This window comes from Panthera onca, chromosome A3, assembly GCF_046562875.1.
Source record: "Panthera onca isolate mPanOnc1 chromosome A3, mPanOnc1 haplotype 2, whole genome shotgun sequence".
Classification (NCBI taxonomy): domain Eukaryota; kingdom Metazoa; phylum Chordata; class Mammalia; order Carnivora; family Felidae; genus Panthera; species Panthera onca.
In genome coordinates this window covers 13,073,965-13,086,234 of record NC_138341.1, presented here as the reverse complement: position 1 = coordinate 13,086,234, position 12,270 = coordinate 13,073,965, and the positions used below count along the sequence as shown (strand labels likewise).

The 12,270-nt window shown below is 40.5% G+C and overlaps 1 pseudogene; it reads left to right on the top strand.

Annotated features, from left to right (window-relative positions):
• Positions 1-10,960: 10,960 nt before the first annotated feature.
• On the top strand, positions 10,961-11,958 carry LOC132689352 (L-lactate dehydrogenase B chain-like; annotated as a pseudogene).
• The last annotated feature ends 312 nt before the right edge of the window (positions 11,959-12,270 follow it).

Sequence of the window (12,270 nt, the reverse complement as noted above, 5' to 3'; positions counted from 1 at the left end):
ACTCGTAGAAGGAGTCATTCCAATCCATGCTAAGTTACTAATAGTTGATAAAATGTTCCATCCCGAGAGCAGCTTTTATTAAAGAGGAGAAAACACAAGAGTGATCGTGAGAATGGAAGATGGTCTATATAATAATGTGAGTCTGTTGGGGAGAGAATGTCAAATAGAGAGGCCAGGAGCTTTTATACTGAAGTAATAGAAAAAGGTCGGGATGTTTGAAAACACACTAGCTTTCTGAATAATTCTATCCAGTAAACCTGTAAAATATCCATTTTCTAATGGCAAAAGTGTTTCCTGCCACAGTCACAATCCATAATCTCTTTCAATTAATTATAGTAATGTCGACTGTCCCTCGGGCTCCCTTGAGGACTCTGACAGTTTTCTCCCATGGCCATGATCTCCTCTCATTGTCTCTCCAGGTCTGGAAATGGCTGACTATGCTAACTTTTCAGTAGGAGAAGACTGTTTCTGTACTGCTAAGGCCTTCTGGGGTCCACTAAAAATTGAGGCAAAACTCTGCCCATCTTTTCATCAACCATCCACTTAGACTTTTGAGCACCTGTTAATTCTTGGTCCTAAGTTAGATACTGAGGATAAAGAATGAAGGAAAAATAGTTTCTACTCTCAAGGAGTTTAAAACTTAGTGTTTTGATGAAGCAAAGTAGTGGGGGCTGTGAAGGCACAGATGGGGGAATGACTAAGTTGGCACAGGTGAGTTGGCAAAGGGCTTCATCTAGAGACACATATTTGGACAGGCCATGAAATGAGGTCTACCTACTCAAGATGGGCATGACTGGAGTTCTAGGCAGTGACTTGCCTATGAAGATGCAGAGAAGCATGAAAAAGCATAACACATTTTCTAGATGACATGGTCCATAGACCGAACATATTCAAGAATTGTTAGTTTAAATATATTCTATTTTGAGGCTTGTTGACTGATGTGGGAAGGGGACAGGGAGGCAGGGAAGAAGGGAAGAAGGGAAGGAGGTGAGGAAGAGGACAGAAAGTTGCTGAGCTATAATTGTCTGGTATTGAATAGATGAGTGTGACACTATACACTTTTGACGCAGGGATTCAGTTTGCAGTAAAGATACCTGAGTTCTTGTTAGCTTCATGCCCTTGACCAAGTTCTCAACCTCATCCCCCATGTCAGCATGGACGAGATGATCTGGCGATATATTTGTATCATTGAGAATTCTTTCTCCATACTCCTAATTTTAAAAAAGTAATGACTTTAGAAGTGTGAACTTCAGCCTTTCCATTTTTTCCCATATGACCTTGAACAAATATCTTAACCTCTCTGAGCCTCAGTTTCTTATGTAACATAAGGAGATGGTTCCTCTCTTGTATTGCTGTTGCAAGAATCAGGTATAATTTATATAAATATCTAGTATGGTTTGTGATTTATAGGAGGCATTCAGTGAATGGGTGTTGTTGTTGCTATTACTTCTATCAATGTATTCATTTTCAATAGTAACTCTTTTAGTATTTACTTCTTCCTTGCATTTCTTTATTCTATATTAGATTGTAAAATGTGTGGGAAAAGGTGTTGGACCTTATCCTTCCCTAGGCAATTGGCCAGTTTTGGTGCTTAGTAAATACTTGGTAATTGACTGATAGACAATTATGTGACAACTAAAAATGTAGAGTTGAGAGAGTAAATTCCTGTCCACTTCTCTGGTATTAATTGCATCTAATGTTTTACATGCTATATAAAATATACTAGAATTTCACAAAATGGGAAAACAGATAAAGTTCACTCATAAAAGGGATAGGCCATTTCTGCACATTTCAGAAAGTCCTTAATCCTGTATATGTTGCCAGGAAATGGAGAGTGGGTTGCATGTATAAAGATGGATAAGATTGTGGGGAAATCCTTTGCCTCATGCTGTTTAGTTGTCTCATACATGTAATTATTTGTTTTGACCAAGGCCTCGTTTTCATGGATTAGTGCTGTCTGAACGGACAGTGTACTGGGAGGCATTTTTTTTTTTTTTTAACCAGAGATTATCAAAAGTTTGTGTGCATAGAGACCGCAGGGGAAGGCTCAGATAGCAAGGTTCTAATCCCAGAGATCCTGATTCAGGATTTCAATCCTATTTCTTGTCTTCTGATACATTGAGCTCCTACCCAGGCCACCACCCCAGCTTGGGCCCTGTCCCGCTCAGACGAGGACCACTTCAGCCAATACTGTCACCTCATGTTGTGACCTTCTGAGTCAGCAGGTAATTGTCTATTGGCCTTGCAGATAGAGCCACGGTTCAGGAATTTGCTAATTACCATTCCCTGTTGACTGATTATCCACATCCACTGGGTATACACTTAAACACGTTTTAAATCAATTTAAATCCCAGGTCCACAGCCACTTATCTGAATGACTGCACATGGTATATTTATATGCCACCAACACCATTACCTGCACCATTAAGGGCTGCCACTGCTAATAATCACAGCTGCAAAAGCATCTACGTCTGTTGATGCCACTGCATCCCAGGAGCCTCAGGAAGCTTTAACGTGTCCCTTGGGGGTGGATTAATCCCTTATTGTGATACAGAATCCTTGATTTGGAGAGATTAAGTATTACGCTCAAGGTCACAGTGTGGGTAGCGCAGCAGAACTGTGATCCAAACCCAAATCCATCTGGCTCCCAAACCCCTGCTACGGCCTCTACAATTAAGGAAAGGCAAATTATGTCTTTTCCTTATTTGTACTACTAGGTCAGTATTTACTGCAGTATTTCAAATCCATCTGCATGAGAGAAGAACCAGTTTTACCTTTTTCAAGGTGAGAATTTAGACTGATTTTTCACATTTATTACTGTAGATTCTTCTTGCTCTTTTAGTGCCGAGATTTGATGTGAAAAAATGTGCATCGGTGCTGGGCCATGTAGGGGACAGAACCATCTTCAGGCAGAGCCTCGGCTAAAGGCTCCAAATGCAGATATTTGACTACAAGAGATAAAATACAACCTTTGAAAGTCCTCTTTTCCCTGCTAATTGTTAAACCAAAGGAATGCTATTTGCTAGACATCTCCTGGAGACCTTAGAAATGGAACAGCATCACCAGCAGCTTCTCTGCAGAGGAAGCCTGACAGTCCGGTAAGAACGGGGCAGGTCAGAAGCTGCTCAATCACAGAGACAACTTCTACTGCATTGCAGAGTCCGAGTCACTGGAGCGAGGAAAACATCAGCCCCGAGACTGTAAGCCAGGGCTCTGCCAGCAAAGGCACGTATGCACAGAAATAATACAGAGAGAACATTTGCATCTCTCTTGTAAGATGAGCTGAAAACAACCCTCCCTAAAAAAGAAAGAAAGAAAGGAAAGAAAAAAAAGGTTTCAGATGAGAACTTCCTGACTATTGAGAATAAAATGACAAAAATAATTTTTGTTATTGAGGAAACAGGACCTACGTGCACACAAAGGAACGACCTCTGAGAGAAAGCACTCCCCTCTAGAAATCACTCAAGAGTGGGTGCTGGATAGAGTAGGATGTGAAGGTGGCAGGCACATTTGCAGGTAGACATCAGGGGTCCTGAGGGCCAGGCTTCTAGAAATACTCACCATGGGTGTCACTGTGCAGGTTTCAAAATTTGGCCTCTGACCCCTACTGAACTACAGATGTGAAACCTGGGAAGCTTCATGGTTTAAAGGAAAGAAGGATCAAATAAGAATACGATCTTATTCCCTGGGCAGTCCACGTCCTCTCTCGGCCTCGGTTTACTATCTCTAACATAAGGTAAATGGACTATCTTAGTGCTTCTCAAACTCTGTGCACAGGAATTACCTGAGATCTTATCCAATGCCGATTTTGATCCAGTAGTTCTGGAATATGGGGCCTGAAGCTCTGCATTTGTAACTTGGCCTCAGATGCTGCTGCTGCTCTCTTGTCCATAGTTTAAATAGCATGGGACCAGATTTTCTTTAAAACCTCTTAGCTTTGACATTGGGTTAAGAAGAGAAGGAAACTAGGTGCTTTGATGGATAGAATTCATTAATCTAAGGAATTTAAATGTTTTCAAAAGTCTCTATTCATTTATTCATTCTTTAAAATATTTATTGGGCCACAGTTATTTAGTGGTACTCTTTTAGGAACAAAAAGGCTTCCAAGATCGCTGCCTTGTGGAGGTCTAGTGGAAGGAAACAAACAATGAACGAAAAGTGAACATAATGTGGACTGCGATGGAGAATGTTAACTACAACTTAACTTCTATGAGGGCATGGATTTTGCTCTTGTGTTCACCTACTTCCACTGCCTCAAAAAGCATCTGAGACATAGTAAGCACTTAATAATTATTTTCTGAATGAGGGGATAAGTCAATTCTATTAAGTGCTATTCTGAAACAATATAATATAGAGTGATGTGATTCAGAGAGATCAAGGAAGTAGTGTGGGCATCTTGGACTAGGAAGCATAGAAAGCCACTCTGAAGAGGTGGCATTTGAGCCTTACAATGCATAACAAGAAGGAGTGGACCATGTGGACCCTGGTTTTCCAGACAAAGGAAATGGCAAGTTCAAAGGACCTGAAATGATTGGCTCGGCACATCCAGGACTCATCAAGGAGTCCTGCAATTGAAGAGGCTGGTGACTATCAGCCTCACACGTGAGTAAAAGGGGATACACTCAGATAGAGGTCAGCAGGGACAAGACCACTGTAGGTCTTGGTGGTCGTGGTAAGAAACGTGGATTTTTTTTTATTACATATATAGTTTATTGTCAAATTGGTTTCCATACAACACCCAGTGCTCATCCTAACAGGTGTCCTCCTCAATGCCCATCACCCACTTTCCCCTCTCCCCCACCCCTCATCAACCCTCAGTTTGTTCTCAGTATTTAAGAATCTCTTATGGTTTTCCTCCTTCCCTCTCTGTAACTTTTTCCCCCTCCCCCTCCCCCATGGTCTTCTGTTAAGAAGAAATGTGGATTTTATTGAAATGCCATTAGAGATCACAGAGGCTTTACAGGCAGAATCAGACATAATGTAATTAGTATTTTATAAACACCAGTCTGGCTGTTGGTGGAAGATTGTAGGAAGGCTAATGTGGAAGAAGCAAGTCAGGAGGCTGTTCCAAGTAAGGGACTACTCCAGTATTCAAGGCGGTAAGTGATGATGGTTGTACGAGGACAGTCAACAGGAATATAGATCCAAGGTAGGCCTGGCAGGATTGGCTAATGGATGAGATGTTGGCTGGGGCTGGTGGGTGTGAGTGAGTGGGGAGGAGTAAAAGGAATAATGAAGGATTCTTCCCTGAGCAACCTTTTATCTGATGTAGGAATATGTGCAACTTTATAAGTCAGCCTTTCTATTTTTGGACAACTAATTTGTAGGCAGAATTTCCATATATTGAGTTTAAATCTGTCTCTGGGAAACATCCCTCACTGAGACCTAACTTTTGAAATTATAGAGTCCAAGTCTTCTGTCTCTTCCTCCAAATAATCCCCAAATGTTTAAAGGCAGAGATTATAACCCCCCCCTTCTCACCTACACATACACCATGCAACATGAGTCTTCTTCCCTCATACTAAATATGTTTCAATTAAGATTGAGATTATCACTTCACATGAAGTCTTGTGTGCTTGAATATTACTCCTTTAATAAGTTAAGGTGACAAGAAAACCAAGAAGTCAGACCAAGATGTCACTAAGGGAAATATTGCCCATCAGGAAAGGAGAGTAACACAGCACAGTTGGGAGACAGTTTTTGGAAAAAAGTAGACCATTTCTTGTCACAACCAATGATCTGAGACACACCAATAAAGATCAATATCACTTTTCAAAACTAGTATAAAGTTAAATTTAAACTTTGAGAAAAGTGGCATTGAATAATGATTCACTCACCTTGGATTCTTAGCCAATTGTACAGGAAAAACTTTGGTTAACTGGAGTTGTGTTTCCTAATCCAAAGGGATACATGCACCCCTATGTTTATAACAGACAAATATGGAAACAACCCATGTATCTATCGATTGATGAATGGATAAAGAGGATGTGGTACACACACACACACACACACACACACACACACACACACACACACAAGAATATTACTCAATCATAGAAAAGAATGAAGTCTTGCTATTTGAAACAACATGGATGGAGCAAAAGAGTATTAGGCTAAGCAAAATAGGTCATTCAGGGAAAGACAAATACCATATGATTTCACTAATAAATGGAATTTAAGAAACAGCACAAGGGAAAAAAGGGAATAAAACCAAGAAATAGACTCTTATTTTTTTATTTTATTTTATTTTATTTTTTTCAATATATGAAATTTATTGTCAAATTGGTTTCCATACAACACCCAGTGCTCATCCCAAAAGGTGCCCTCCTCAATACCCATCTCCCACCCTCCCCTCCCTCCCACTCCCCATCAACCCTCAGTTTGTTCTCAGTTTTTAAGAGTCTCTTATGCTTTGGCTCTCTCTCCCACTCTAACCTCTTTTTTTTCTTTTTTTTTTTCCCTCCCCTCCCCTTATTTTTTTATTTTAAAGAGAGAGAGCGAGTGAGCGATCAGGGGAGGGGCAGAGGAGAGAGAATCTTAAGCAGGGGCTTAACAAGAAAAAGAGAGTCTGACTTGGGGGCTATCCCAAGACCCTGGGATCATGATCTGAGCTGAAATCAAGAGTCGGGCACTCAACTGACTGAGCTACCCAGGCACCCTAAGAAACAGACTCTTTTGTAATGTTTATTTATTTATTTTGAGAGAGAGTGAGTGGGGGAGGTACAGAGAGAGGGGAGAGAGAGGGAGAGAGAGGAAGAGACAGGGGGAGAGAAAATCCCAAGCAGTCTCCATGCTCAGCATGGAGCCCTCTGTGGGGCTCAATCTCATGATCTCATGAGCGGAAATCAAGAGTTGGATGCTTAACCAACTGAGCCACCCAGGCACCCTGAAATAGACTCTTAACTAGAGAGAACAAACTGATGATTATCAGAGGGGAGGTGAGTGGGGGAATGGGTTAAATAGGTGATGGGGAACCACACTTGTCATGATGAGCCCTGGGTGATGTATGGAATTATTGAATCACTATATTGTACACCTGAAACTAATATAACACTGTATGTTAACTGACTGGAATTAAAATAAAAATTAAAAAAAGAGGAGTTGTGTTTCTAAAGCTCTGAGTACTAAAATAGCAAATAAACAGTAGAAGAGAAAATGTCAGCTGAAGAACTGAGGCTGTAGCTGAATGGTTCATCACATCTTCCATTAAAAAAATCACAATTTTCACTCAATTTACTACCACAGAGAGAAACATTAGAAAATGCTTAATGTTTCAGGCTTAACTGAAGCCAAAATTCAATGATTTCCCATTAATAGTAATTCTACTCTCTGCCATCAGCTTGCAGCAATTTGTTGCCATTCTTTGTCAGTTTCTCTTTCCAGATGTTGCTGAGTCTGGATCTCCTTGTTAGAGATTGGGATTCTTAACTAAAAGTACCAGGAACCGTAATACCTTCAGGGCAGCATGATGCCAGAAAGAGGCTTGTTAATATGGATGGTTCAAAATGGATAAGGCAAGGTTGGACTTCTACGGAAGCGGGGAACTTGCTTTTAAAACCTGTAGGGAAGACCAAGAGGCAGTCTGTATTATGGCCAGGAAACCCAGGTATCCTTGTCTACTCACTTCAACCTTCTCCAGGTATTTTAGAAAAAGTTTCCCTTCCTCTGAGGACCTTGGCAACTCCTCCAGGTGGATGGGAGGACTATTTGGAGGAAGGAAAAGGGACATTCAAAGCTTCTATTCTAGGAGGTAAAGGTCCTGGATCCTCAAAGCAGGTGGGGGTGGGGGCGGAGGAAGTCATATAAGTTGGGTATAAAGCAAGGGATCTTAAATTTAATATGAGGCCAAGAAGTGTGTGCCTGAGGTATTCTTGTTATTATAGCTGTTACATGATAACCCACAGACTTTGTTCCAAGCACTTAGTGTGTTTGTGAACAATCATGCATTTACATGCACATATGCCCAGAGACAGTTACACACACAGATGTGTACCTAACACAAACATGCAGGTGTGACGCTGTCATAAACAACAGGCTCATGTTTTCCTTTGTTCTTTGTTTTAATCAGAGATGGCCTTGGTAATCAGGAAAATGGTTAAAATACTCAGTGCAAAGAACCAACTGAGACAGGAGAGCTGGAAATACACTATCCTCTGTGACCTCTTTTGCTATTTAGGGATTCTTTGTTCTAAACTCCCTTTTCTTTGTCATGTCTGCTGTGATGCTAAACAACCTTTTGGTGTTAACAGTCAATATCAACCTTTGCTTGTAGCTGATTTCCCCACCTCTTCCTTGATTTTAGTGACTGGATGAGCAATTGCTATCACATGCTTGGACTGACTGATGAGTGAGGCCGACTTACATGCTTGTAGAAACTGTAAAAAAGCAACCAGGCCAGGAATCATAGATTTCTCTGTCATCTGGCATCAGAGTTCCTGCCTCTGAATGTTCTTTACTGGCTGCCCTATGGAGACCATGTACTAGATATTTGATGATTACCAAGCAGGGCATAAAAAGAGGAATATTAGCCAAGACCTTGACCTCCTTCCAAGGTTATTTACAGTTTTATATTCACTGATGTGTACAGCAGTCCTTTTATAAAAAGTGCCCTCCAGGTAAATATCATATTTCCCCTCTTATTTAACAAAGAGGCATTTGGATTTCAGTTGTACTTTTGGAAAACCTGTAAATAGGAGAGATGAACTCACAAAGGAAGAAGTAATTGTATTTAAATATGAAAACAACTCCATTAAGATTTAGGTAGATGATAGAAAAGGAGGTCTATGCTGTGGAGACACATCTAGGAGTCGGGGGTAGGACAGGTATTGGGACATATCAGTCTGGGATAAATTGTCAGGGGCAGAAGAGATGGAAACTCATTGAGCTGTGCGGACTTAAACAGATAGTAACACAAAGCAGTAAGCATAGTACCTGGTGTACAGTCAACTTCACAAACCACCAACAGTCCTTGTCATAGCACAGAAGGATTCTGGGTCCTAGAATGGTCATCCTTCCTAAGTTTTCCTTGGGCTCTGGATTTCTGTAATAGCTTTATCCTCGTCACCCTTGGTTCTGACCTTTTTGCTCCTTTGGAAATACCTTGTCATCTCAAGCTGATCCAGCATCCTGACGCCTTTTGCAACTCAGTTCTCCATAGCTCTGCTTTCTTCCTTCTCCAGTTTAGGAAAATAGAGAGTTCAAGGAAAAGAACGTTTAGGAATTTCTAGGCACCTCCAGGACTCATCTTAACAAAGTACCACCAGGAGGTGATATCTGTGTTTGGCTCTTGTCTCTGTTCTGTTTATGTTGTCCAGGAAACTAGGGCTCCCGGATTGCAGGGTCGTCTGACTTTACTATAAGACCCTTGTGCAGAAGAATTTTCTTTTCAGTAGATCAGTTTGGGAAAGCCAATGCCTTCATTGCCACTCCAGCATGATATCAAAACGTGTTACCATTCAAATCCTAGAGCCTTAATGATATGATTGATTTGCAAACTCTTTGAAAAGTGTGGATATGTGTACAGACCTGGATCTTTATTTGGTAAATTTGAAGTACTTACTATTCCTCAAAGATTCCTGAAAGTTTCTATTTTTACCTCCCTTGAAGATCTCATATATATTTCAGATTGATTCTCTCCAATAGATGTCATTGGAGACAGCTTTGTGTACATTTTAATGGGGACTGATGTTCGATATAGAGATTGAAGACTGGTTTGGATTTGTGGTTGTTAAGGTGCAGGATTTTCTATGTAAAAATTGAGAAATAAACTTCAGAGGATAGTCACCTGAAAATAGTTTCTCTTAGAGATTATTTTTGACTTATATTTCTTTTTTAATTTACTTTTTATGTTTATTTTTGAGAGAGAGAGAGAGAGAGAAGCAGATAATGAATGGGGGGGGGGCAGAGAGAGAGAGGGAGACACAGAATCTGAAGCAGGCTCCAAGCTCTGAGCTGTCAGCACAGAGCCTGATGTGGGGCTCAAACTCATGGACCATGAGATCATGACCTGACCCAAAGTTGGATGCTTAACTGACTGAGCCACCCATGGGCACTATTTTTTTTTTACTTATATTTCTATAAAATCTCAGTTCCTCAGTTAATTTTAATTAAACAGAATGGTCCAGGTAAGTAGTCACATTTTTACTCCAAAGTAGCCTAATCTCCAGATTGTGTTATCTCAATCTCATTGTTGACCCTTAGTCCTTAAACTCAAAACTCCATGAGGGCAGGAACAACTTCTGATCTATTCATCATTACATCTCCTACATCTTGTGTTGTGTCTTCATATGGTAGATGATTAATAAATGTATGGTAAACAAATAGATATTGATTAAATATATCCTGTTTTACATATCTTTTGAAGTATTAATTTTAATAAGTTTATTTAAATACAAGGTTTTTTTTTTTCCTTACCTATTCTAAAATTTAATGCTATTGGCTCCTGTTTTCTCTACCCACCACTTTTGTGTTTTACTAAGAAATGTTTGGGGCGCCTGGGTGGCTCGGTCGGTTGGGCGTCCGACTTTGGCTCAGGTCATGATCTCGCGGTCGGTGAGTTCGAGCCCCGCATTGGGCTCTGTGCTGACAGCTCAGAGCCTGGAGCCTGTTTCAGATTCTGTGTCTCCCTCTCTCTCTGACCTTCCCCCATTCATGCTCTGTGTCTCTCTGTCTCAAAAATGAATAAACGTTAAAAAAATTTAAAAAAAGAAAGAAATGTTTGGTTAGTATAAGAGTATGGTGGAAAGAGCAGCAACCATGGACCCAGGAGAGCTGAGCTCATGCCCTACTCTGCTAACAACTGACCTAATATTTGGTAAAGTTGTTCCATCTCTAGGCCTTATACTGAAAGATAACAATGTTAGAGAGTTCAGAAAACTTTCCAAATTCTTTCTGGTCTATAAGTAGAAAGTATTTACCTTATTATCTTCCTCACATGATTCTCACATCTCTCCTGGGCACAATGGCAACTCACAAGGAAAAACTGATTGCACCAGTTGCAGAAGAAGAGCAATTGTCCAAAACAATAAGATTACTATAGTGGATGTTGCACAAGTTGGTATGGCATGTGCCATCAGCATTCTGGGAAAATCTCTGGAGGATGAACTTGTGCTCGTGGATGTTTTGGAAGATAAACTCAAAGGAGAAATAATGGACCTGAAACATGGGAACTTATTTCTTTAGATACCTAAATTTTGGCAGGTAATGATGACTCTGTGACCTCCAATTCTAAGATTATGGTGGTAACTCCAGGAGTCCACCAGCAGGAGAGAGAGAGCCCCCCAGTCTGGTACGGAGGAATGTGAATGTCTTTAAATTCATTATTCCTACATAAGTCAAGTACAGTCCTGACTGCATCATAATTGTGGTTTCCAACCCAGTGGATTCTCATATCCCAGGGGATATGTTACCTGGAAATTAAGTGGACTAGCCAAGCACAGTGTGATTGGAAGTGGGTATAATCCAGACGCAGCTAGATTTTGCTATCTTCTGGCTGTAAAACTTGACATTCATCCCAGCAGCTGCCATGGATGGATTTTGGGAGAACATGGCAACTCAAGTGTGACTGTGCAGAATAAAGTGAATGTGGGAGGTATTTTGTCTCCAGGAACTGAATCCAGAAATGGAAACACAATGACAGTGACAATTGTAAAGATGTACATAAGACGGTGGTTGAAAGTGCCTATGAAGTCATCAAGCTAAAAGGATATACCAGCTGGACTATTGGATTAAGTGTGGTTGATCTCATTGAATCCGTGTTGAAAAGTCTATCCATGACTTCTCCAGAGTCAACGATGATGAAGGGAATGTATGACATGGAGAGCAAAGTCTCCATGAGCCTTCCATCTATCCTGAATGCTTGGGGATTAACCAGTGTTATCAACCAGAAGCTGAATGATGATGAGTTTGCTCAGCTCAGAGACCTTGTGGGACATCCAGAAAGACCTAAACGACCTGTGACTTATGGCTTCTAGGCTGTAGAAATTTAAAAACTACAATGTGATTAACCTTGAGCCTTTAGTTTTCATCCACATTCATGGATCACAGTTTGCTTTTATCTTCTTAAATATGTGAATCTGGACTCACAGACTTCAAGCCCACGCTTGGTTTAATGCTTGCAAATGAGCCCTTGAACAAATAAAATTAACTTGCACAGTGTGCTTCTAAAACAACAAAAATAATGCATTTACCTCAGTTTTCCTCTCTGCTTAAGTTTATGGAATTTCTAAAATTTAAAAATGTGAAGAAAAAGTGTCTTTCTTGAATGATTAA